This window comes from Hyperolius riggenbachi, chromosome 11, assembly GCF_040937935.1.
Source record: "Hyperolius riggenbachi isolate aHypRig1 chromosome 11, aHypRig1.pri, whole genome shotgun sequence".
In the NCBI taxonomy this organism is placed as follows: Eukaryota; Metazoa; Chordata; class Amphibia; order Anura; family Hyperoliidae; genus Hyperolius; species Hyperolius riggenbachi.
The window spans coordinates 245,589,864-245,616,192 of NC_090656.1; the positions used below are offsets into that span (position 1 = coordinate 245,589,864).

The 26,329-nt window shown below is 45.4% G+C and overlaps 1 protein-coding gene across 9 annotated transcripts in view; it reads left to right on the plus strand.

The window, feature by feature from the left end:
- Window positions 1–26,329, plus strand: part of ANO1 (anoctamin 1) — a 1,209,699-nt gene that overhangs the window by 139,458 nt on the left and 1,043,912 nt on the right. For all 9 annotated transcript variants that reach the window (XM_068260041.1, XM_068260039.1, XM_068260043.1 and 6 more), the window contains one exon: window positions 17,601–17,690. The gene's annotated coding sequence lies outside the window, so the exon portion shown is untranslated. The remainder of the gene's footprint in view (window positions 1–17,600; window positions 17,691–26,329) is intronic.

Consider the following 26,329-nt stretch of genomic DNA (forward strand, 5'->3'; position numbering starts at 1 on the left):
AAGAGGCCCTGTAGTGACATATAGCAGAATGCAGTAGAGAGGCCGTGTAGTGACATATAGCAGAATGCAGTAAGAGGCCCTGTAGTGACATATAGCAGAATGCAGTAAAGAGGCCCTGTAGTGACATACAGCAGAATGTAGTAAAGAGGCCCTGTAGTGACATATAGCAGAATGCAGTAAAGAGGCCCTGTAGTGACATATAGCAGAATGCAGTAAAGAGGCCCTGTAGTGACATATAGTACAATGCAGTAAAGAGGCCCTGTAGTGAGATATAGCAGAATGCAGTAAAGAGGCCCTGTAGTGACATATAGTACAATGCAGTAAAGAGGCCCTGTAGTGAGATATAGCAGAATGCAGTAAAGAGGCCCTGTAGTGACATATAGCAGAATGCAGTAAAGAGGCCCTGTAGTGACATATAGTAGAATGCAGTAAAGAGGCCCTGTAGTGACATATAGGAGAATGCAGTAATGAGGCCCTGTAGTGACATATAGCAGAATGCAGTAAAGAGGCCCTGTAGTGAGATATAGCAGAATGCAGTAAAGAGGCCCTGTAGTGACATATAGCAGAATGCAGTAATGAGGCCCTGTAGTGACATATAGCAGAATGCAGTAAAGAGGCCCTGTAGTGACATATAGCAGAATGCAGTAAAGAGGCTCTGTAGTGACATATAGCAGAATGCAGTAAAGAGGCCCTGTAGTGACATATAGCAGAATGCAGTAAAGAGGCCCTGTAGTGACATATAGCAGAATGCAGTAAAGAGGCCCTGTAGTGACATATTGCAGAATGCAGTAAAGAGGCCCTGTAGTGACGTATAGCAGAATGCAGTAAAGAGGCCCTGTAGTGACATATAGCAGAATGCAGTAAAGAGGCCCTGTAGTGACGTATAGCAGAATGCAGTAAAGAGGCCCTGTAGTGACATATTGCAGAATGCAGTAAAGAGGCCCTGTAGTGACATATAGCAGAATGCAGTAAAGAGGCCCTGTAGTGACATATAGCAGAATGCAGTAAAGAGGCCCTGTAGTGACATATAGCAGAATGCAGTAAAGAGGCCCTGTAGTGACGTATAGCAGAATGCAGTAAAGAGGCCCTGTAGTGACATATTGCAGAATGCAGTAAAGAGGCCCTGTAGTGACATATAGCAGAATGCAGTAAAGAGGCCCTGTAGTGACATATAGCAGAATGCAGTAAAGAGGCCCTGTAGTGTCATATAGCAGAATGCAGTAAGGAGGCCCTGTAGTGACATATAGCAGAATGCAGTAAAGAGGCCCTGTAGTGACATATAGCAGAATGCAGTAAAGAGGCCCTGTAGTGACGTATAGCAGAATGCAGTAAAGAGGCCCTGTAGTGACATATAGCAGAATGCAGTAAAGAGGCCCTGTAGTGACATATAGCAGAATGCAGTAAAGAGGCCCTGTAGTGACATATAGCAGAATGCAGTAAAGAGGCCCTGTAGTGACGTATAGCAGAATGCAGTAAAGAGGCCCTGTAGTGACATATTGCAGAATGCAGTAAAGAGGCCCTGTAGTGACATATAGCAGAATGCAGTAAAGAGGCCCTGTAGTGACATATAGCAGAATGCAGTAAAGAGGCCCTGTAGTGTCATATAGCAGAATGCAGTAAGGAGGCCCTGTAGTGACATATAGCAGAATGCAGTAATGAGGCCCTGTAGTGACATATAGCAGAATGCAGTAAAGAGGCCCTGTAGTGAGATATAGCAGAATGCAGTGATGAGGCCCTGTAGTGACATATAGGAGAATGCAGTAAGGAGGCCCTGTTAGTGACATATAGCAGAATGCAGTAAAGAGGCCCTGTAGTGACATATAGCAGAATGCAGTAAAGAGGCCCTGTAGTGACATATAGTACAATGCAGTAAAGAGGCCCTGTAGTGAGATATAGAAGAATGCAGTAAGGAGGCCCTGTAGTGACATGTAGCAGAATGTAGTAAAGAGGCCCTGTAGTGACATATAGCAGAATGCAGTAAAGAGGCCCTGTAGTGACATATAGCAGAATGTAGTAAAGAGGGCCTGTAGTGACATATAGCAGAATGCAGTAAAGAGGCCCTGTAGTGACATATAGCAGAATGCAGTAAAGAGGCCCTGTAGTGACATACAGTAGAATGCAGTAAAGAGGCCCTGTAGTGACATATAGCAGAATGCAGTAAAGAGGCCCTGTAGTGACATATAGCAGAATGCAGTAAAGAGGCCCTGTAGTGACATATAGTAGAATGCAGTAAAGAGGCCCTGTAGTGACATATAGTAGAATGCAGTAAAGAGGCCCTGAAGTGACATATAGCAGAATGCAGTAAAGAGGCCCTGTAGTGACATATAGCAGAATGCAGTAAAGAGGCCCTGTAGTGACATATAGCAGAATGCAGTAAAGAGGCCCTGTAGTGACATATAGTACAATGCAGTAAAGAGGCCCTGTAGTGAGATATAGAAGAATGCAGTAAGGAGGCCCTGTTAGTGACATATAGCAGAATGCAGTAAAGAGGCCCTGTAGTGACATATAGCAGAATGCAGTAATGAGGCCCTGTAGTGGCATACAGCAGAATGCAGTAAAGAGGCCCTGTAGTGACATATAGCAGAATGCAGTAAAGAGGCCCTGTAGTGAGATATAGCAGAATGCAGTAAAGAGGCCCTGTAGTGACATATAGCAGAATGCAGTAATGAGGCCCTGTAGTGACATATAGCAGAATGCAGTAAAGAGGCCCTGTAGTGACATATAGCAGAATGCAGTAAAGAGGCTCTGTAGTGACATATAGCAGAATGCAGTAAAGAGGCCCTGTAGTGACATATAGCAGAATGCAGTAAAGAGGCCCTGTAGTGACATATAGCAGAATGCAGTAAAGAGGCCCTGTAGTGACATATTGCAGAATGCAGTAAAGAGGCCCTGTAGTGACGTATAGCAGAATGCAGTAAAGAGGCCCTGTAGTGACATATAGCAGAATGCAGTAAAGAGGCCCTGTAGTGACGTATAGCAGAATGCAGTAAAGAGGCCCTGTAGTGACATATTGCAGAATGCAGTAAAGAGGCCCTGTAGTGACATATAGCAGAATGCAGTAAAGAGGCCCTGTAGTGACATATAGCAGAATGCAGTAAAGAGGCCCTGTAGTGACATATAGCAGAATGCAGTAAAGAGGCCCTGTAGTGACGTATAGCAGAATGCAGTAAAGAGGCCCTGTAGTGACATATTGCAGAATGCAGTAAAGAGGCCCTGTAGTGACATATAGCAGAATGCAGTAAAGAGGCCCTGTAGTGACATATAGCAGAATGCAGTAAAGAGGCCCTGTAGTGTCATATAGCAGAATGCAGTAAGGAGGCCCTGTAGTGACATATAGCAGAATGCAGTAAAGAGGCCCTGTAGTGACATATAGCAGAATGCAGTAAAGAGGCCCTGTAGTGACGTATAGCAGAATGCAGTAAAGAGGCCCTGTAGTGACATATAGCAGAATGCAGTAAAGAGGCCCTGTAGTGACATATAGCAGAATGCAGTAAAGAGGCCCTGTAGTGACATATAGCAGAATGCAGTAAAGAGGCCCTGTAGTGACGTATAGCAGAATGCAGTAAAGAGGCCCTGTAGTGACATATTGCAGAATGCAGTAAAGAGGCCCTGTAGTGACATATAGCAGAATGCAGTAAAGAGGCCCTGTAGTGACATATAGCAGAATGCAGTAAAGAGGCCCTGTAGTGTCATATAGCAGAATGCAGTAAGGAGGCCCTGTAGTGACATATAGCAGAATGCAGTAATGAGGCCCTGTAGTGACATATAGCAGAATGCAGTAAAGAGGCCCTGTAGTGAGATATAGCAGAATGCAGTGATGAGGCCCTGTAGTGACATATAGGAGAATGCAGTAAGGAGGCCCTGTTAGTGACATATAGCAGAATGCAGTAAAGAGGCCCTGTAGTGACATATAGCAGAATGCAGTAAAGAGGCCCTGTAGTGACATATAGTACAATGCAGTAAAGAGGCCCTGTAGTGAGATATAGAAGAATGCAGTAAGGAGGCCCTGTAGTGACATGTAGCAGAATGTAGTAAAGAGGCCCTGTAGTGACATATAGCAGAATGCAGTAAAGAGGCCCTGTAGTGACATATAGCAGAATGTAGTAAAGAGGGCCTGTAGTGACATATAGCAGAATGCAGTAAAGAGGCCCTGTAGTGACATATAGCAGAATGCAGTAAAGAGGCCCTGTAGTGACATACAGTAGAATGCAGTAAAGAGGCCCTGTAGTGACATATAGCAGAATGCAGTAAAGAGGCCCTGTAGTGACATATAGCAGAATGCAGTAAAGAGGCCCTGTAGTGACATATAGTAGAATGCAGTAAAGAGGCCCTGTAGTGACATATAGTAGAATGCAGTAAAGAGGCCCTGAAGTGACATATAGCAGAATGCAGTAAAGAGGCCCTGTAGTGACATATAGCAGAATGCAGTAAAGAGGCCCTGTAGTGACATATAGCAGAATGCAGTAAAGAGGCCCTGTAGTGACATATAGTACAATGCAGTAAAGAGGCCCTGTAGTGAGATATAGAAGAATGCAGTAAGGAGGCCCTGTTAGTGACATATAGCAGAATGCAGTAAAGAGGCCCTGTAGTGACATATAGCAGAATGCAGTAATGAGGCCCTGTAGTGGCATACAGCAGAATGCAGTAAAGAGGCCCTGTAGTGACATATAGCAGAATGCAGTAATGAGGCCCTGTAGTGGCATACAGCAGAATGCAGTAAAGAGGCCCTGTAGTGACATATAGCAGAATGCAGTAAAGAGGCCCTGTAGTGACATATAGCAGAATGCAGTAAGGAGGCCCTGTAGTGACATATAGAAGAATGCAGTAAAGAGGCCCTGTAGTGACATATAGCAGAATGCAGTAAAGAGGCCCTGTAGTGACATATAGCAGAATGCAGTAATGAGGCCCTGTAGTGGCATACAGCAGAATGCAGTAAAGAGGCCCTGTAGTGACATATAGCAGAATGCAGTAATGAGGCCCTGTAGTGGCATACAGCAGAATGCAGTAAAGAGGCCCTGTAGTGACATATAGCAGAATGCAGTAGAGGCCCTGTAGTGACATATAGTAGAATGCAGTAAAGAGGCCCTGTAGTGACATATAGTACAATGCAGTAAAGAGGCCCTGTAGTGACATATAGAAGAATGCAGTAATGAGGCCCTGTAGTGACATATAGCAGAATGCAGTAAAGAGGCCCTGTAGTGACATATAGTACAATGCAGTAAAGAGGCCCTGTAGTGACATATAGAAGAATGCAGTAATGAGGCCCTGTAGTGACATATAGCAGAATGCAGTAAAGAGGGTCTGTAGTGACATATAGCAGAATGCAGTAAAGAGGCCCTGTAGTGACATATAGCAGAATGCAGTAAAGAGGCCCTGTAGTGACATATAGTAGAATGCAGTAAAGAGGCCCTGTAGTGACATATAGTACAATGCAGTAAAGAGGCCCTGTAGTGACATATAGCAGAATGCAGTAAGGAGGCCCTGTAGTGACATATAGCAGAATGCAGTAAAGAGGCCCTGTAGTGACATATAGTAGAATGCAGTAATGAGGCCCTGTAGTGACATATAGCAGAATGCAGTAAAGAGGCCCTGTAGTGACATATAGCAGAATGCAGTAAAGAGGCCCTGTAGTGACATATAGCAGAATGCAGTATGGAGGCCCTGTAGTGACATATAGCAGAATGCAGTAAAGAGGCCTTGTAGTGACATATAGCAGAATGCAGTAAAGAGGCCCTGTAGTGACATATAGCAGAATGCAGTAAAGAGGCCCTGTAGTGACATATAGCAGAATGCAGTAAAGAGGCCCTGTAGTGACATATAGCAGAATGCAGTAAAGAGGCTATGTAGTGACATATAGTAGAATGCAGTACAGAGGCCCTGTAGTGACATATAGCAGAATGCAGTAAAGAGGCCCTGTAGTGACATATAGCAGAATGCAGTAAAGAGGCTATGTAGTGACATATAGTAGAATGCAGTACAGAGGCCCTGTAGTGACATATAGCAGAATGCAGTAAAGAGGCCCTGTAGTGACATATAGCAGAATGCAGTAAAGAGGCCCTGTAGTGTCATATAGCAGAATGCAGTAAAGAGGCCGTGTAGTGACATATAGCAGAATGCAGTAAAGAGGCCCTGTAGTGACATATAGCAGAATGCAGTAAAGAGGCCCTGTAGTGTCATATAGCAGAATGCAGTAAAGAGGCCCTGTAGTGACATATAGCAGAATGCAGTAAAGAGGCCCTGTAGTGACATATAGCAGAATGCAGTAAAGAGGCCCTGTAGTGACATATAGCAGAATGCAGTAAAGAGGCCCTGTAGTGACATATAGCAGAATGCAGTAAAGAGGCCCTGTAGTGACATATAGCAGAATGCAGTAAAGAGGCCCTGTAGTGACATATAGCAGAATGCAGTAAAGAGGCCCTGTAGTGACATAGCAGAATACAGTAAAGAGGACCTGTAGTGACATATAGTAGAATGCAGTAAAGAGGCCCTGTAGTGACATATAGGAGAATGCAGTAAAGAGGCCCTGTAGTGACATATAGTAGAATGCGGTAAAGAGGCCCTGTAGTGACATATAGCAGAATGCAGTAAAGAGGTCCTGTAGTGACATATATAGTAGAATGCAGTAAAGGGGCCCTGTAGTGACATATAGCAGAATGCAGTAAAGGGGCCCTGTAGTGACATATAGCAGAATGCAGTAAAGAGGCCCTGTAGTGACATATAGCAGAATGCAGTAAAGAGGCCCTGTAGTGACATATAGCAGAATGCAGTAAAGAGGCCCTGTAGTGACATATAGCAGAATGCAGTAAAAAGGCCCTGTAGTGACATATAGCAGAATGCAGTAAAGAGGCCCTGTAGTGACATATAGCAGAATGCAGTAAAGAGGCCCTGTAGTGACATATAGCAGAATGCAGTAAAGAGGCCCTGTAGTGACATATAGCAGAATGCAGTAAAGAGGCCCTGTAGTGACATATAGCAGAATGCAGTAAAGAGGCTATGTAGTGACATATAGTAGAATGCAGTACAGAGGCCCTGTAGTGACATATAGCAGAATGCAGTAAAGAGGCCCTGTAGTGACATATAGCAGAATGCAGTAAAGAGGCCCTGTAGTGTCATATAGCAGAATGCAGTAAAGAGGCCGTGTAGTGACATATAGCAGAATGCAGTAAAGAGGCCCTGTAGTGACATATAGCAGAATGCAGTAAAGAGGCCCTGTAGTGTCATATAGCAGAATGCAGTAAAGAGGCCCTGTAGTGACATATAGCAGAATGCAGTAAAGAGGCCCTGTAGTGACATATAGCAGAATACAGTAAAGAGGCCCTGTAGTGACATATAGTAGAATGCAGTAAAGAGGCCCTGTAGTGACATATAGGAGAATGCAGTAAAGGGGCCCTGTAGTGACATATAGCAGAATGCAGTAAAGAGTCCCTGTAGTGACATATAGCAGAATGCAGTAAAGAGGCCCTGTAGTGACATACAGTAGAATGCAGTAAAGAGGCCCTGTAGTGACATACAGCAGAATGTAGTAAAGAGGCCCTGTAGTGACATATAGCAGAATGCAGTAAAGAGGCCCTGTAGTGACATATAGCAGAATGCAGTAAAGAGTCCCTGTAGTGACATATAGCAGAATGCAGTAAAGAGGCCCTGTAGTGACATACAGTAGAATGCAGTAAAGAGGCCCTGTAGTGACATACAGTAGAATGCAGTAAAGAGGCCCTGTAGTGACATACAGCAGAATGCAGTAAAGAGGCCCTGTAGTGACATATAGCAGAATGCAGTAGAGAGGCCGTGTAGTGACATATAGCAGAATGCAGTAAGAGGCCCTGTAGTGACATATAGCAGAATGCAGTAAAGAGGCCCTGTAGTGACATACAGCAGAATGTAGTAAAGAGGCCCTGTAGTGACATATAGCAGAATGCAGTAAAGAGGCCCTGTAGTGACATATAGCAGAATGCAGTAAAGAGGCCCTGTAGTGACATATAGTACAATGCAGTAAAGAGGCCCTGTAGTGAGATATAGCAGAATGCAGTAAAGAGGCCCTGTAGTGACATATAGTACAATGCAGTAAAGAGGCCCTGTAGTGAGATATAGCAGAATGCAGTAAAGAGGCCCTGTAGTGACATATAGCAGAATGCAGTAAAGAGGCCCTGTAGTGACATATAGTAGAATGCAGTAAAGAGGCCCTGTAGTGACATATAGGAGAATGCAGTAATGAGGCCCTGTAGTGACATATAGCAGAATGCAGTAAAGAGGCCCTGTAGTGAGATATAGCAGAATGCAGTAAAGAGGCCCTGTAGTGACATATAGCAGAATGCAGTAATGAGGCCCTGTAGTGACATATAGCAGAATGCAGTAAAGAGGCCCTGTAGTGACATATAGCAGAATGCAGTAAAGAGGGTCTGTAGTGACATATAGCAGAATGCAGTAAAGAGGCCCTGTAGTGACATATAGCAGAATGCAGTAAAGAGGCCCTGTAGTGACATATAGCAGAATGCAGTAAAGAGGCCCTGTAGTGACATATTGCAGAATGCAGTAAAGAGGCCCTGTAGTGACATATAGCAGAATGCAGTAAAGAGGCCCTGTAGTGACATATAGCAGAATGCAGTAAAGAGGCCCTGTAGTGACGTATAGCAGAATGCAGTAAAGAGGCCCTGTAGTGACATATTGCAGAATGCAGTAAAGAGGCCCTGTAGTGACATATAGCAGAATGCAGTAAAGAGGCCCTGTAATGACATATAGCAGAATGCAGTAAAGAGGCCCTGTAGTGACATATAGCAGAATGCAGTAAAGAGGCCCTGTAGTGACGTATAGCAGAATGCAGTAAAGAGGCCCTGTAGTGACATATTGCAGAATGCAGTAAAGAGGCCCTGTAGTGACATATAGCAGAATGCAGTAAAGAGGCCCTGTAGTGACATATTGCAGAATGCAGTAAAGAGGCCCTGTAGTGTCATATAGCAGAATGCAGTAAGGAGGCCCTGTAGTGACATATAGCAGAATGCAGTAATGAGGCCCTGTAGTGACATATAGCAGAATGCAGTAAAGAGGCCCTGTAGTGAGATATAGCAGAATGCAGTGATGAGGCCCTGTAGTGACATATAGGAGAATGCAGTAAGGAGGCCCTGTTAGTGACATATAGCAGAATGCAGTAAAGAGGCCCTGTAGTGACATATAGCAGAATGCAGTAAAGAGGCCCTGTAGTGACATATAGTACAATGCAGTAAAGAGGCCCTGTAGTGAGATATAGAAGAATGCAGTAAGGAGGCCCTGTAGTGACATGTAGCAGAATGTAGTAAAGAGGCCCTGTAGTGACATATAGCAGAATGCAGTAAAGAGGCCCTGTAGTGACATATAGCAGAATGTAGTAAAGAGGGCCTGTAGTGACATATAGCAGAATGCAGTAAAGAGGCCCTGTAGTGACATATAGCAGAATGCAGTAAAGAGGCCCTGTAGTGACATACAGTAGAATGCAGTAAAGAGGCCCTGTAGTGACATATAGCAGAATGCAGTAAAGAGGCCCTGTAGTGACATATAGCAGAATGCAGTAAAGAGGCCCTGTAGTGACATATAGTAGAATGCAGTAAAGAGGCCCTGTAGTGACATATAGTAGAATGCAGTAAAGAGGCCCTGAAGTGACATATAGCAGAATGCAGTAAAGAGGCCCTGTAGTGACATATAGCAGAATGCAGTAAAGAGGCCCTGTAGTGACATATAGCAGAATGCAGTAAAGAGGCCCTGTAGTGACATATAGTACAATGCAGTAAAGAGGCCCTGTAGTGAGATATAGAAGAATGCAGTAAGGAGGCCCTGTTAGTGACATATAGCAGAATGCAGTAAAGAGGCCCTGTAGTGACATATAGCAGAATGCAGTAATGAGGCCCTGTAGTGGCATACAGCAGAATGCAGTAAAGAGGCCCTGTAGTGACATATAGCAGAATGCAGTAAAGAGGCCCTGTAGTGACATATAGCAGAATGCAGTAATGAGGCCCTGTAGTGGCATACAGCAGAATGCAGTAAAGAGGCCCTGTAGTGACATATAGCAGAATGCAGTAAAGAGGCCCTGTAGTGGCATACAGCAGAATGCAGTAAAGAGGCCCTGTAGTGACATATAGCAGAATGCAGTAATGAGGCCCTGTAGTGGCATACAGCAGAATGCAGTAAAGAGGCCCTGTAGTGACATATAGCAGAATGCAGTAAAGAGGCCCTGTAGTGACATATAGCAGAATGCAGTAAGGAGGCCCTGTAGTGACATATAGAAGAATGCAGTAAAGAGGCCCTGTAGTGACATATAGCAGAATGCAGTAAAGAGGCCCTGTAGTGACATATAGCAGAATGCAGTAATGAGGCCCTGTAGTGGCATACAGCAGAATGCAGTAAAGAGGCCCTGTAGTGACATATAGCAGAATGCAGTAATGAGGCCCTGTAGTGGCATACAGCAGAATGCAGTAAAGAGGCCCTGTAGTGACATATAGCAGAATGCAGTAGAGGCCCTGTAGTGACATATAGTAGAATGCAGTAAAGAGGCCCTGTAGTGACATATAGTACAATGCAGTAAAGAGGCCCTGTAGTGACATATAGAAGAATGCAGTAATGAGGCCCTGTAGTGACATATAGCAGAATGCAGTAAAGAGGCCCTGTAGTGACATATAGTACAATGCAGTAAAGAGGCCCTGTAGTGACATATAGAAGAATGCAGTAATGAGGCCCTGTAGTGACATATAGCAGAATGCAGTAAAGAGGGTCTGTAGTGACATATAGCAGAATGCAGTAATGAGGCCCTGTAGTGACATATAGCAGAATGCAGTAATGAGGTCCTGTAGTGACATATAGCAGAATGTAGTAAAGAGGCCCTGTAGTGACATATAGCAGAATGCAGTAATGAGGCCCTGTAGTGGCATACAGCAGAATGCAGTAAAGAGGCCCTGTAGTGACATATAGCAGAATGCAGTAGAGGCCCTGTAGTGACATATAGCAGAATGCAGTAAAGAGGACATGTAGTGACATATAGCAGAATGCAGTAAAGAGGCCCTGTAGTGACATATAGCAGAATGCAGTAAAGAGGCCCTGTAGTGACATATAGCAGAATGCAGTAAAGAGGCCCTGTAGTGACATATAGTAGAATGCAGTAAAGAGGCCCTGTAGTGACATATAGTACAATGCAGTAAAGAGGCCCTGTAGTGACATATAGAAGAATGCAGTAATGAGGCCCTGTAGTGACATATAGCAGAATGCAGTAAAGAGGCCCTGTAGTGACATATAGTACAATGCAGTAAAGAGGCCCTGTAGTGACATATAGAAGAATGCAGTAATGAGGCCCTGTAGTGACATATAGCAGAATGCAGTAAAGAGGCCCTGTAGTGACATATAGCAGAATGCAGTAAAGAGGGTCTGTAGTGACATATAGCAGAATGCAGTAATGAGGTCCTGTAGTGACATATAGCAGAATGTAGTAATGAGGCCCTGTAGTGATATATAGCAGAGTGCAGTAAAGAGATCCTGTAGTGACACATAGCGGAATGCAGTAAAGAGGCCCTGTAGTGACATATAATGGAATGCAGTAAAGAGGCCCTGTAGTGACATATATCAGAATGCAGTAAAGAGGCCCTGTAGTGTCATATAGCAGAATGCAGTAATGAGGCCCTGTAGTGACATATAGCAGGATGCAGTAATGAGGCCCTGTAGTGACATATAGCAGAATGCAGTAAAGAGGCCCTGTAGTGACATATAGAAGAATGCAGTAAAGAGGCCCTGTAGTGACATATAGCAGAATGCAGTAAAGAGGCCCTGTAGTGACATATAGTACAATGCAGTAAAGAGGCCCTGTAGTGAGATATAGAAGAATGCAGTAAGGAGGCCCTGTAGTGACATGTAGCAGAATGTAGTAAAGAGGCCCTGTAGTGACATATAGCAGAATGCAGTAAAGAGGCCCTGTAGTGACATATAGCAGAATGTAGTAAAGAGGGCCTGTAGTGACATATAGCAGAATGCAGTAAAGAGGCCCTGTAGTGACATATAGCAGAATGCAGTAAAGAGGCCCTGTAGTGACATACAGTAGAATGCAGTAAAGAGGCCCTGTAGTGACATATAGCAGAATGCAGTAAAGAGGCCCTGTAGTGACATATAGCAGAATGCAGTAAAGAGGCCCTGTAGTGACATATAGTAGAATGCAGTAAAGAGGCCCTGTAGTGACATATAGTAGAATGCAGTAAAGAGGCCCTGAAGTGACATATAGCAGAATGCAGTAAAGAGGCCCTGTAGTGACATATAGCAGAATGCAGTAAAGAGGCCCTGTAGTGACATATAGCAGAATGCAGTAAAGAGGCCCTGTAGTGACATATAGTACAATGCAGTAAAGAGGCCCTGTAGTGAGATATAGAAGAATGCAGTAAGGAGGCCCTGTTAGTGACATATAGCAGAATGCAGTAAAGAGGCCCTGTAGTGACATATAGCAGAATGCAGTAATGAGGCCCTGTAGTGGCATACAGCAGAATGCAGTAAAGAGGCCCTGTAGTGACATATAGCAGAATGCAGTAAAGAGGCCCTGTAGTGACATATAGCAGAATGCAGTAATGAGGCCCTGTAGTGGCATACAGCAGAATGCAGTAAAGAGGCCCTGTAGTGACATATAGCAGAATGCAGTAAAGAGGCCCTGTAGTGGCATACAGCAGAATGCAGTAAAGAGGCCCTGTAGTGACATATAGCAGAATGCAGTAATGAGGCCCTGTAGTGGCATACAGCAGAATGCAGTAAAGAGGCCCTGTAGTGACATATAGCAGAATGCAGTAAAGAGGCCCTGTAGTGACATATAGCAGAATGCAGTAAGGAGGCCCTGTAGTGACATATAGAAGAATGCAGTAAAGAGGCCCTGTAGTGACATATAGCAGAATGCAGTAAAGAGGCCCTGTAGTGACATATAGCAGAATGCAGTAATGAGGCCCTGTAGTGGCATACAGCAGAATGCAGTAAAGAGGCCCTGTAGTGACATATAGCAGAATGCAGTAATGAGGCCCTGTAGTGGCATACAGCAGAATGCAGTAAAGAGGCCCTGTAGTGACATATAGCAGAATGCAGTAGAGGCCCTGTAGTGACATATAGTAGAATGCAGTAAAGAGGCCCTGTAGTGACATATAGTACAATGCAGTAAAGAGGCCCTGTAGTGACATATAGAAGAATGCAGTAATGAGGCCCTGTAGTGACATATAGCAGAATGCAGTAAAGAGGCCCTGTAGTGACATATAGTACAATGCAGTAAAGAGGCCCTGTAGTGACATATAGAAGAATGCAGTAATGAGGCCCTGTAGTGACATATAGCAGAATGCAGTAAAGAGGGTCTGTAGTGACATATAGCAGAATGCAGTAAAGAGGCCCTGTAGTGACATATAGCAGAATGCAGTAATGAGGCCCTGTAGTGACATATAGCAGAATGCAGTAATGAGGTCCTGTAGTGACATATAGCAGAATGTAGTAAAGAGGCCCTGTAGTGACATATAGCAGAATGCAGTAATGAGGCCCTGTAGTGGCATACAGCAGAATGCAGTAAAGAGGCCCTGTAGTGACATATAGCAGAATGCAGTAGAGGCCCTGTAGTGACATATAGCAGAATGCAGTAAAGAGGACATGTAGTGACATATAGCAGAATGCAGTAAAGAGGCCCTGTAGTGACATATAGCAGAATGCAGTAAAGAGGCCCTGTAGTGACATATAGCAGAATGCAGTAAAGAGGCCCTGTAGTGACATATAGTAGAATGCAGTAAAGAGGCCCTGTAGTGACATATAGTACAATGCAGTAAAGAGGCCCTGTAGTGACATATAGAAGAATGCAGTAATGAGGCCCTGTAGTGACATATAGCAGAATGCAGTAAAGAGGCCCTGTAGTGACATATAGTACAATGCAGTAAAGAGGCCCTGTAGTGACATATAGAAGAATGCAGTAATGAGGCCCTGTAGTGACATATAGCAGAATGCAGTAAAGAGGGTCTGTAGTGACATATAGCAGAATGCAGTAATGAGGTCCTGTAGTGACATATAGCAGAGTGCAGTAAAGAGATCCTGTAGTGACACATAGCGGAATGCAGTAAAGAGGCCCTGTAGTGACATATAATGGAATGCAGTAAAGAGGCCCTGTAGTGACATATATCAGAATGCAGTAAAGAGGCCCTGTAGTGTCATATAGCAGAATGTAGTAATGAGGCCCTGTAGTGATATATAGCAGAGTGCAGTAAAGAGATCCTGTAGTGACACATAGCGGAATGCAGTAAAGAGGCCCTGTAGTGACATATAATGGAATGCAGTAAAGAGGCCCTGTAGTGACATATATCAGAATGCAGTAAAGAGGCCCTGTAGTGTCATATAGCAGAATGCAGTAATGAGGCCCTGTAGTGACATATAGCAGGATGCAGTAATGAGGCCCTGTAGTGACATATAGCAGAATGCAGTAAAGAGGCCCTGTAGTGACATATAGAAGAATGCAGTAAAGAGGCCCTGTAGTGACATATAGCAGAATGCAGTAAAGAGGCCCTGTAGTGACATATAGAAGAATGCAGTAAAGAGGCCCTGTAGTGACATATAGCAGAATGCAGTAAAGAGGCCCTGTAGTGACATATAGAAGAATGCAGTAAAGAAGCCCTGTAGTGACATATAGCAGAATGCAGTAAAGAGATCCTGTAGTGACATATAGCAGAATACAGTAATGAGGCCCTGTAGTGACATATAGAAGAATGCAGTAAAGAGGCCCTGTAGTGACATATAGCAGAATTAAGTAAAGAGGCCCTGTAGTGACATATAGCAGAATGCAGTACAGAGGCCCTGTAGTGACATATAGCAGAATGCAGTAAAGAGGCCCTGTAGTGACATATAGCAGGATGCAGTAAAGAGGCCCTGTAGTGACATATAGCAGAATGCAGTAAAGAGGCCCTGTAGTGACATATAGCAGAATGCAGTAAAGAGGCCCTGTAGTGAGATATAGAAGAATGCAGTAATGAGGCCCTGTAGCTGGGTTTATGCCCGGAAGATGCACCAGACTAAATATTAGAAGACTTTTAACAAACATCCGATATCCCCATACTAACGCAGGGACTAGAGTGATCTTATCACTCGACGCTAATAAAGCCTTTGATTGAATTGAATGGTCATATCTTGCAGCTGTATTGGAGAGGTTTGGGTTCGGTCCTGGCTTCCGGAAGTGGTTCCGCATTCTTTATAGCTCACCCAAGGCTAAAATAAGAGTCAATTCCACAATATCCCATGATTATAGTATTAAGCGTGGCACACGGCAGGGCTGCCCACTTTCACCCCTGCTGTTTGCCATTGCTGTAGAGCCCCTGGCCCAGGCTATCCGACTATCACAAATGATTCGGGGTCTACCAGATAGAAGAACGCATATCCTTCTATGCGGATGACATGCTGGTGTACCTTGCTGACCCCGGATCATCCTTAGAGGCTGTGCTAGATATTTATGATAAATTTGGCTCCATATCCGGCTTAACAATAAACTGGTCCAAGCCAGTCCTTTTCCCTCTAGACATTTTCGACCACCATATAATCACCTCTCGCTCTAACCTACAGATTACAGATACATTTAAATACCTTGGAGTTTGGGTCCAGCGCCCCCCGGGTGATTTTTTTTGAGTCTAACTTTCAGCCAGCCCTGGACTCTATCGAAGCCCGACTTAAAAAATGGATATCCCTGCCACTTAACCTGTATGGCAGAGTCTGTATAATCAAAATGATTGTGGCCCCTAAGCTCCTATATCTTTTACAGATAACTCCAGACCTGATTCCACGATCAGTTTTTAAACACATTGACTGGTGGTGATGGTGGTCTCCTTTATTTGGTCGAACTCTGTCCCCAGAATCGCCCTGTCCACTTTACAACTGCCAACCTCTCAGGGAGGACTAGCGGTACCAAATTTTTTCTTATACTACTTAGCAACACAGCTCATACCTATTAGCTATTGGATCAGTGATTACAGACAGGACTCCTCGTTAGCCCTTCAAGCTGATGTAGCCACCTCCTATGAGGCATTGTGTGGAGCCATATACAGGTACTCAATTCCAAGTGAGGGAAGGGGTACTACACTTATCCAGAATACAATTAAAATGTACAAAACCACCCGAAGGCTTTTGAATGAGCCCCTGAGACCCATTTCCTTCAGCTCACCATTATGGTTCAATCAGAACCTCTCGGAGTTGCTTGAAGTTCCTGACCCTCGCTTCTGGATACAGCATGATATTAAATATCTGCATCAACTCTTTTCTGATGGTAGTTTTAAAGACTTCTCACAACTCCGTGCGGAATTTGGTATACCTAGGCAAGCCTTGTTTAGATACTTCCAACTCAGGCATGCAATACAGGCTCAGACTGGACTACGTAATGTTAACCTAGCACCCTTAGGGGTGGAATCCCTACTTTTGCAAAAAGATAGAACTAAACAGATATCTAGGTACTACAACTTTATATTGAAGTCGCGTTATACCCCTAAGGTCTTGTCTGTGAGGAGGCGATGGTTGGGCACAGATACCATTTTCGATGAGGAGGACTGGGTGGATTTTGAGGAGCACTATCATAAGTCAGTTATTGCTTCACATGACAGGTTAATTAACTTAAAATGGTTCCATCAGGCCTACCTATCTCCTACCCGTTTGAGGAAAATGAGTTCCCTGCACAGTGGATGTTGCTTTAAGTGCGGTCAAGAGCAGGCTGACTTTCTTCACTGTGTATGGTTCTGCCCTCAGGTGAATAACTATTGGAAAGCGGTAGCCCACTTTCTTAGAGACTCCTTAAATTTGCCTGACGTCCTTAACTTCAAATCCTGTATGCTTGGTATGCTATCAGATGTTCCATGTAGCCGGAAAGAAACCACACTGCTCCAGATCCTAATTTTTTATGTAAGGAAAACTCTGGTTCTACAGTGGAAACACGGTGCCAACTCTCCATCACTGGAAGAAGTTGGTAAATCAGGCATTACCCCTCTTTAAGCTAACTTACCAGTCTCGCCACCAACCCCATAAATTTGATAAAATCTGGTCTAAATGGGTCGACTCCTCAGACACAACCATACCCAACCTAGATATCACTGTTTCAGTACAGGATACTGTGCAATAATGGCATACATTTCTTGAGCCCAAATTTAGTAGGAGTCTCTGTTTGTTCGGTTAAGATTTCAACTGCACTTCATGCTACCTATGCTTACCTCATTGGCACATATTGACATTGTACTATATCTGTACACATTTAATGACGTGTAAAACTGTCAACTTCTATAACTGTGATCGGATTGTAACCCACTCAGGTTAATCTTTCTTGTTTGTCATGTCTTTGTGTTGATTCTCTTTCCGGGGGTGTTTTGTATGTTTAAAAAAAACTTTTCAATAAAAATTCTCTTATAAAAAAAAAAAGAGGCCCTGTAGTGACATATAGCAGGATGCAATAAATTATTCCGGACACCCACTTTTACTGTAATTATTCTGGTTTCAGCATCAGAAACACTGAGCTATGCAAAAAGACAAGGTATATAAAATGTAATGATTGCAATTTCCTATTTATATTAAAATATTCATTTTTTTTTAAATGATTAGTTTTTGCCCACTGTATTATCTTTCCTTAGGTGCAGCTCTGCAGAATGTTTGTTTCTGAGAATTCCAAAGCCAGTGAAAAGAATCCCTGGTCTCCCAGAATGCTCTGTACCAAAAAAAAAGTAGGTAATATAGTAATGTCATTTTTTCTAAGTATTTTTTTTGCTTGCTGGTGATTTAAAGGGATACTTAAGCGTGGAATAAAAAAAAAAATCAGTTTTACTCACCCGGGGCTTCTACCAGCCCCCTGCAGCCGTCCGGTGCCCTCGCAGTCAGTCATGGAGCCTCCGTTCCCCCGCTGCCAGCTACTTTCGTTTTCAGTAGACAAGCTCACTGCACATGCGCAGGCCTAGCCACACGTCTCCTTCTACACATTCCCGTCCACAATAGCGTCCTGCGCAGGCCACTATTGCAGCCAGGAATGCAAAGATGGTTATGCGTGGTCAGACCTTTCAGCAAAACAAAACTATCTGGCGGCAAGGGATCGGAGGATCCGCGAGTGACTGCTAGGGCACGGGACGGCTGCAGGGGGCTCATAAAAGCCCCAGGTGAGTAAAACTCCAGGCTTAAAGGGGGACTGAAGTAAGAGGTATACGGAGGCTGCCATATGTATTTCCTTTTAGGCTGGTTTCACACCAGGACGTTGCGTTTTAGGGGACGTTAAGGTCGCATAACGTGCCCCTAACGCAACGCCTGGTGGTGTTGGAGCAGGACGCTACCAAGAGCCGCGTTACAAGCAGCTCTTGGTGCGCCTGCTCTGTCGGAGGCACTGCGGAGACCACGTGAGCGGAGCTCTCCGCATCACATGGTCCCGCCAGCCAATCAGCGGCCGCTCCAAGAAGAAAACACTGCAAGTGCAGTGGTTATTAAGTAGCCATGTGCCTGGCTACGTAGTGGCCTCTCCCCGCCTCCTCTCCGCCCCCAAAATAAAAAAAACACCCGTACTGAGCATGTGCAAACAGTCTAACACGGCTTAGCCGCGTGTAAAGTACTGCATACAGTACGTTATCAGGATGTGCTGCGTTACAATGTAACGCAACGTGGGCACTGTGAACAGCACAATGATTTTTCATTGCTGTGAGTTAGGCTGCGTTACAGGCTGCTCTAACGTGCGCCTGTAACGTCCCACTGTGAAACCAGCCTTAATCAATACCAGTTGCCTGGAAGCCCTGCTGGTCTATTTCTCTGCAGTAGTATCTGAATAACACTAGAAACAAGCATGCAGCTAATCTTGTCAGATCTGACTTTAAAGCTAATGGGGTAATAAAAAGAAAAAGTCAGATACTCACCTAAGGAGAGGGAAGGCTCGGTCCTAATGAGCCTCCCCTATCCTCTCCTGGTGTCCGGTCCCGCTCAGGATCCCCCGTAGAAGTATTCGACCGTTTCGGTCAAATACTGGCTGAAGGGAGATTTCGGGAGCACTCCTGCCGCTCCATACTACGCATGCGCGAGCGCCCTCTATGACGCACTCGCACGTGCGCAGTATGGAGCCGCCGGCCTTTGGGAGCCCCGCGGCGGCGGATTTTCACGGAGGGGGCACCGGGCACGGAGAGGATAGGCTCATTAGGACTCAGAGCCTTCCCTCTGCTTAGGTGAGTATCTGACTTTTTTTTGTTTTATAGGGGTTACATTAGCTTTAAAGTCTGAAACACCTGATCTGCTGCATGCTTGTTCAGGGGCTATGGCTAATAGTATTAGAGGCAGAGGATCAGCAGGGCTGCCAGGCAACTGGTATTGCTTAAAAGGAAACAAATATGGCAGCCTCCATATACCTCTCTTCAGTTCCCCTTTAAGTATCCCTTTAAATGGCGTTTTATCGATCAGGTGTGGAAATATCTAAGAGATCACATTTCCATTCACTTTTTCTACTTAGTTCTCTCCTAGGTGATATTTTAACACCTTTTCAATTAAATGTTTTTAAAGCGGGTCTGAACTCAGAACTTCCTCTCTGCTCCAAAAGATAAGCAACAGCATAATAACCTTTGTAGAAAAACATTTCTTTGTTACAGCTGATACAAATCCTGTAATACATCTGCAGTGTGTCTACTTCCTGCTTTCATGGAAGCAGACAAAGGGTTAACATCCTGTGCTTACAAATTGGCTCTCTGCCGTGGCAGCCAGCTGACACAGCTGAGGCATCAAATTACAACTTGGGATTAGTCACAGACGAGAGGGAATTAGACAGGCTAAATACATACAGGGTACATTTCTCTATGTTTTACTTCTATCCTGTGCAAGAGGTGAGGTCCACTTTAAACCACCAGCAATAATTTTGATGGTACTTGTTCAACTACTTTTTGGTACTTTTCAATTGTAGAGTGCTGAAGAGTTTTTTTTTTTTAATTAGAAGATGGAAAACTTAGGTGGAAAATGGAATTGAATAAACGCCATAGAACAGCACACACTAAAGCAATAATTATATTATTGACCAGGACCCTATTTTAGACTTTACTATAAGTACGCTAATACTGACTTCTGAATGCCTTGAGAATTGATATCAGTAAAGCCTTGCATGTTATTTGCCAGAAAGCAAATCATACAAATGTTTAGCTATTCTGAATAGATTACACATGAGTTATACTTTTCCCCAGAGTTGGTAGCAGATGCAGAAATCTGCACTTTGCTGATCCAAATGTTTTCCTATCCAAACGTTTGCAATGTGTGAGCTCGGGACAGACAGGAAAGTTTAACATTGAAATCGATAAGGGCTCGTCCTTGGAAGCAGACAGATGACAACTATTTATATTTTAAGGAGTTTTGTAGAGCACAAGGTCATCTATTGATAGCAGGGAGGCAGCGCTGTATTGTTGTAATGGGATATCGGCAATACTTTGTTTTCTGGATAAATGAGTCATTCAGATTCTGTGTGAACCAACAAATGGAGTGCTGAATTCACCGCATATGGACTCTTGTCCATTCTACTCGCTCTGTGGCCTTGATCCACTAAACCGTGATAATAGGGCTGCTCAAAACCGAAACCGGGAGACATCCAGATAGCTGCTATCCGGATATCTCCCAGTAAACCTGTGCGGGGTGGCGGGGGGGGGAGGGGCAATCTTACCTGTCTGACGTCTTCTTCGTCCGTCCCTTGGCGCCTCCCACGATGCGCTCCAAGCGGCGGTCACGTGATTACCAACACGTCCTCCTTCCGGGTTGAAGGAGGAAGTGTTTGTAATCACGTGACTCGCGTGGAGCGCATCGTGGGAGGCGCCGAGGGACGGACGAAGAAGACGTCAGACAGGTAAGATTGACCCCCCGCCAGTCACGTGATTACCAACACGTCCTCCTTCCGGGTTGAAGGAGGAAGTGTTTGTAATCACGTGACTCGCGTGGAGCGCATCGTGGGAGGCGCCGAGGGACGGACGAAGAAGACGTCAGACAGGTAAGATTGACCCCCCGCCAGTCACGTGATTACCAACACGTCCTCCTTCCGGGTTGAAGGAGGAAGTGTTTGTAATCACGTGACTCGCGTGGAGCGCATCGTGGGAGGCGCCGAGGGACGGACGAAGAAGACGTCAGACAGGTAAGATTGACCCCCCGCCAGTCACGTGATTACCAACACGTCCTCCTTCCGGGTTGAAGGAGGAAGTGTTTGTAATCACGTGACGCGCGTGGAGCGCATCGTGGGAGGCGCCGAGGGACGGACGAAGAAGACGTCAGACAGGTAAGATTGACCCCCCGCCCACCCCGCACAGGTTTACTGGGAGATATCCGGATAGCAACTATCCGGATGTCTCCCGGTTTCGGTTTTGAGCAGCCGTACGTGATGACTCAAATATCACACCTTATCAAAGATACCACACGTTATAAAAGTCAACATGTCTTATCAGAGTAGCATGGCAAGCGCTACAAACTTATGCCTGCTAATTGGCAATGGCACTCATCCTGCCCTGAGCCCCTGCGGGTTTGTAGCTCTCGCTATGCTACTCTGATAAGGCGTGTTAACTTTGATAAGGTGTGATATCTTTGCTATTTGAGTTATCACGGTTTAGTGAATCAAGCCCCATGTATGTACTCATCTGTACCGCAATATTTACTGCTGGCCAGGAGTGAGCAATGGCAAATTAAAGAGGACCTGTAACGCGAAAAGAACAGAATGAATAAAATTGCTTTTTACAATATATAAATGACGATATAAATGATTTAGTCAGTGTGTACCAGTGTAAAATCTTTCCTCATCCTGATTTAGGGCCCCTTTTCACTACCAGTGTTTTTGCGATCCGATTCCAAAAGCTTGCAGATCAAAAGAACACTAGGTACAGCGAAACTGCTGGAAACTGTGTCGGCCATTTCCATTATTTGCGATCTGTTTGCGATGCAAATTTCCCCAAATGTCATTCTCGTTCTGCCTTCTGCCTTTTATTTTATTTTGCAATCGAGCTCCAATACGTTGTATAGGATCGCAGGAAAATTGCATAGCAATCCTGCCGCTACGCAGTTTTCCCGCTGTTTTTTATGTTTATGTTTTGTATGTGTTTTTTATCTGACCGCACCCAATGTGAACAAGGCCTCTGACTTTTTTTTTGTGCAATGTTTTTGTGATTTTTTTTTCCCCACACCATTTGTGCAGCTTGGAATTTTATCAGTCAGAAGCATCAAATGCAGCATTTGATGGATGTGATAAAAGTTCCATCCATTTCATTAAAGGGAACCCGAGGCGAGAGGGATATGGAGGCTGCCATATTTATTTTATTGTAAAAAATAACAGTTACCTGGCAGCCCTGTTGATCTATTTGGCTGCAGTAGTGGCTGAGTCATAACCCTGGAACAAGCATATGGATAATCCAGTAAACCCAGAGTCAGCTGAGTCAGAGTACCTCATCTGCTGCATGCTTGTTCAGGGGCTATGGCTAAACGTATTAGAGACACAGTATCAGGAGGACAGCCAGGCAACTGGTATTGCTTAAAAGGAAATAAACATGGCAGCCTCCATATACCTCTCACCTCGGGTTTCCTTTAAATATGAACTTAAAATGTGGCATCAACTTGAAATTATTATTATTATTATTTAGTATTTATATAGCGCCGACATTTTCCGCAGCGCTGTACACAGTATATATCACTAACTGTCCCTCAAAGGAGCTCACAATCTAATCCCTCCCATAGTCATATGTCTATGTATGCGTCGTGTAGTGGATGTATCATAGTCTAGGGACAATTTTTTTTTTTTTTTAAAGGGTACCAGAGACGCCAGCAAAAAGATGTTATAAATACCTGGGGCTTCCTCCAGCCCCATACGCACGGATCGCTCCCACGCCGCCGTCCTCCGCTTCCTGTATCCGCCGGTTCCCGGTCCCGTAGTTTCGGCCAGTCGGCGGTAGCACGCGGCCAATTGTCCGCATCACAGGGGCTCCCGGCATACCCTTACGGGTGCGGCTGCATACTGCGCAGCCGCAGGTGTAAGGATATGGAGGGATCCCCTGATCGTGCGGACAATTGGCCACGTCCACCGGAAGTGACGGGACCCGGTACCGGCGGATCCAGGAAGCGGAGGATGGTGGCGTGGGAGCGATCCAGGCTTATGGGGCTGGAAGAAGCCCCAGGTATGTATGAAATCTTTTTTCTTTTTCCATGTCCGGCGTCTCTGGTTCCCTTTTTAAGGGGGAGCCAATTAACTTATCTGTATGTTTTTGGGATGTGGAAGGAAACCGGGGTGCCTGGAGGAAACCCACACAGACACGGGGAGAACATACAAACTCCTTGCAGATGTTGACCTGGCTGGGATTTGAACCGGGGACCCAGCGCTGCAAGGCGAGAGCGCTAACCACTAGCCATCTGTACACATGAAGACCATTAGGCCATCCTTTCTGGTCACCACTAGGCTCCTCCTCCATCTGCCAGGACATCCTTTATGGTCACCTTTAGGCTCCTCCCCTCTATCGCCAGGACATCTTTTCTGATCACCTCTAGGCTCCTCCTCCTCCTCCATATGCCTGGCCATCCTTTCTTGTCACCTCTAGGCTCCTCCTCCTCTATCTGCCAGGCCATTCTTTCTAGTCACCACTAAGCTCCTCCTTCTCCATCCACCAGGCCATCCTTTCTGGTCACTACTAGGCTCCTCCTCCTCCATCTGTCAGGCCATCTTTTCTGGTCACCACTAGGTACCTCCTCCATCCTCCAGGCCATCCTTTCTGGTCATGGTGCCACAGGTCATAAAAGGGGGTTGTACCATCCCCCCAAAAATAAATAAATTGTGCCCCTAAAATATATGAAACCCCCTTTTCTTTTTCTAAAATGTGTGCCTTTACTGTATGTATCACATTCTTGTGTTCTTTTTACCCGGTCTGGGTGCCTTTGCCTAACTGCGGGAACTGGGCGGTGCCAGAGGGATTGCGCCGGGTTCTTATTTTGGGCTTGGCTGCCCAGATTGTTTATGAATTTGGCTACAATGTAGCAGATATCGGCTGCACCTGTAATTTAGCTGTGATACAGCCAATCACAGAGGAAGAGAGGTTAGGGTTAGGCATGTAGATAGGGGTGTGTTTAGTATTAGGGGGATATGTATGCCTGTTCTAGGGGAGGAGGTTAGGGTTAGATGTGTGGATATATTTGCTTTGAGATGGGGCACCAACAGTGCAGTTTCTAGGCTAAAATGCACCCAGATCGAGGGTGTAAAAATTGCCCCCCCCCCCCCGAAGCAAGGTACGGGTGCCCGCAGTATAGGTTAGTCAGGTCTAGTTGCACTCAGTATAGGTCCCCCCAGTATAAGTGGCCAGGAATAGGTACCCCAGTATAGGTAGCCAGCTATAGGTCCCCTCAGTATAGGTAGCCAGGCATAGGTAAGCCAGTACAGTTGCCCCCAGTATAGGTTAGCCAGGTAGGTGCCTCCAGTATAGGTAGCCAGTATAGTTGCCCCCAGTATAGGTTAGATAGGCAGGCGCCCCCAGTATAGGTTAGATAGGTAGGTGCCCCCAGTACAGGTTAGATAGGTAGGTGCCCCCAGTATAGGTTAGATAGGTAAGTGCCCCCCAGTATAGGTTAGATAGGTAGCTTCCCCAGTATAGGTTACTGTAGGTAGGTGCCCCCCTCCCCCCAGTATAGGTTAGATAGGTAGCTTCCCCAGTATTGGTTAGATTAGGTAGGTGCCCCCCAGTATAGGTTAGATAGGTAGGTGCCCCCCAGTATAGGTTAGATAGGTAGCTTCCCTAGTATAGGTTAGATAGGTAGGTGCCCCCCAGCCCCCAGTATAGGTTAGATAGGTAGCTTCCCTAGTATAGGTTAGATAGTTAGGTGCCCCCCAGCCCCCAGTATAGGCTAGATAGGTAGCTTCCCCAGTATAGGTTAGATTAGGTAGGTGCCCCCCAGTATAGGTTAGATAGGTAGCTTCCCCAGTATAGGTTAGATTAGGTAGGTGCCCCCCAGTATAGGTTAGATAGGTAGGTGCCCCCCAGTATAGGTTAGATAGGTAGCTTCCCCAGTATTGGTTAGATTAGGTAGGTGCCCCCCAGTATAGGTTAGATAGGTAGGTGCCCCCCAGTATAGGTTAGATAGGTAGCTTCCTTAGTATAGGTTAGATAGGTAGGTGCCCCCCAGCCCCCAGTATAGGTTAGATAGGTAGCTTCCCTAGTATAGGTTAGATAGGTAGGTGCCCCCCAGCCTCCAGTATAGGTTAGATAGGTAGCTTCCCTAGTATAGGTTAGATAGGTAGGTGCCCCCCAGCCCCCAGTATAGGCTAGATAGGTAGCTTCCCCAGTATAGGTTAGATTAGGTAGGTGCCCCCCAGTATAGGTTAGATAGGTAGCTTCCCCAGTATAGGTTAGATTAGGTAGGTGCCCCCCAGTATAGGTTAGATAGGTAGGTGCCCCCCAGTATAGGTTAGATAGGTAGCTTCCCTAGTATAGGTTAGATAGGTAGCTTCCCCAGTATAGGTTAGATTAGGTAGGTGCCCCCCAGTATAGGTTAGATGGGTAGCTTCGTCAGTATAGGTTAGGTAGGTGTCCCCCAGTATAGGTTAGGTAGGTGCCCCCAGTATAGGTTAGGTAGCTGCCCCTCAGTATAGAGGCTGATACACACGCTGCTTCCTGCTAAACAGGAAACAGCGTGTGTATCAACGTCTATGCAGAGAGGAGACCGGCGGCGAGTGAGCGGAGATTGGAACCAGGGAGGTGAGTACTGAGTAGCTATTTACAGTGCTTCCCTGCTGCAATCACTCTGCATCTGAGGGGGGAGCACAGAAGGCAACCCGGAGAGAGGAAAGGAGAGGTCGGGCTGCCCTCCCCGCGGCTGCGGCTCCCCCCTCCATTACAGCGCCCCCCCTCCCAACAGCGCTCAGGGCAGCTGCACGGCCCCTAGAAGCGGGCCTGGGCACCAATATTGTACTATTTCCCTCTCTAACAGTAACAGGCAGTTATCACAATTATCAGAATTCTAATCCGAATTTTTACAGAGTCATTTCTTTGTGATAGAATCAGATAGGATAGCTTTATGGGCAATAAAGAGATGGAATTTTTTTTTTTTTTTTTTTTTTAATATTACTTGTTATGCTAGATTTGTAATTTCACTTTTAGGCTGCTTTCACAGTTAGACATTACAGGCGCACGTTAGTGCAGCCTGTAACGCAGCCCACCGCACAGTAATGAAAAATCAATGTGCTGTTCACAGTGCCCACGTTGCGTTACAGTGTAATGCAGCACGTTTAAAGAAAGTGCTGCATGCTGTGCGTTATACGCGGCTAAGCCGCGTTAGACTGTTTGCACATGCTCAGTAACGTTGGAGGAGGGGGTCTCCCCTCCTCCGTGGCCAGCCACATGGCTAATTAATA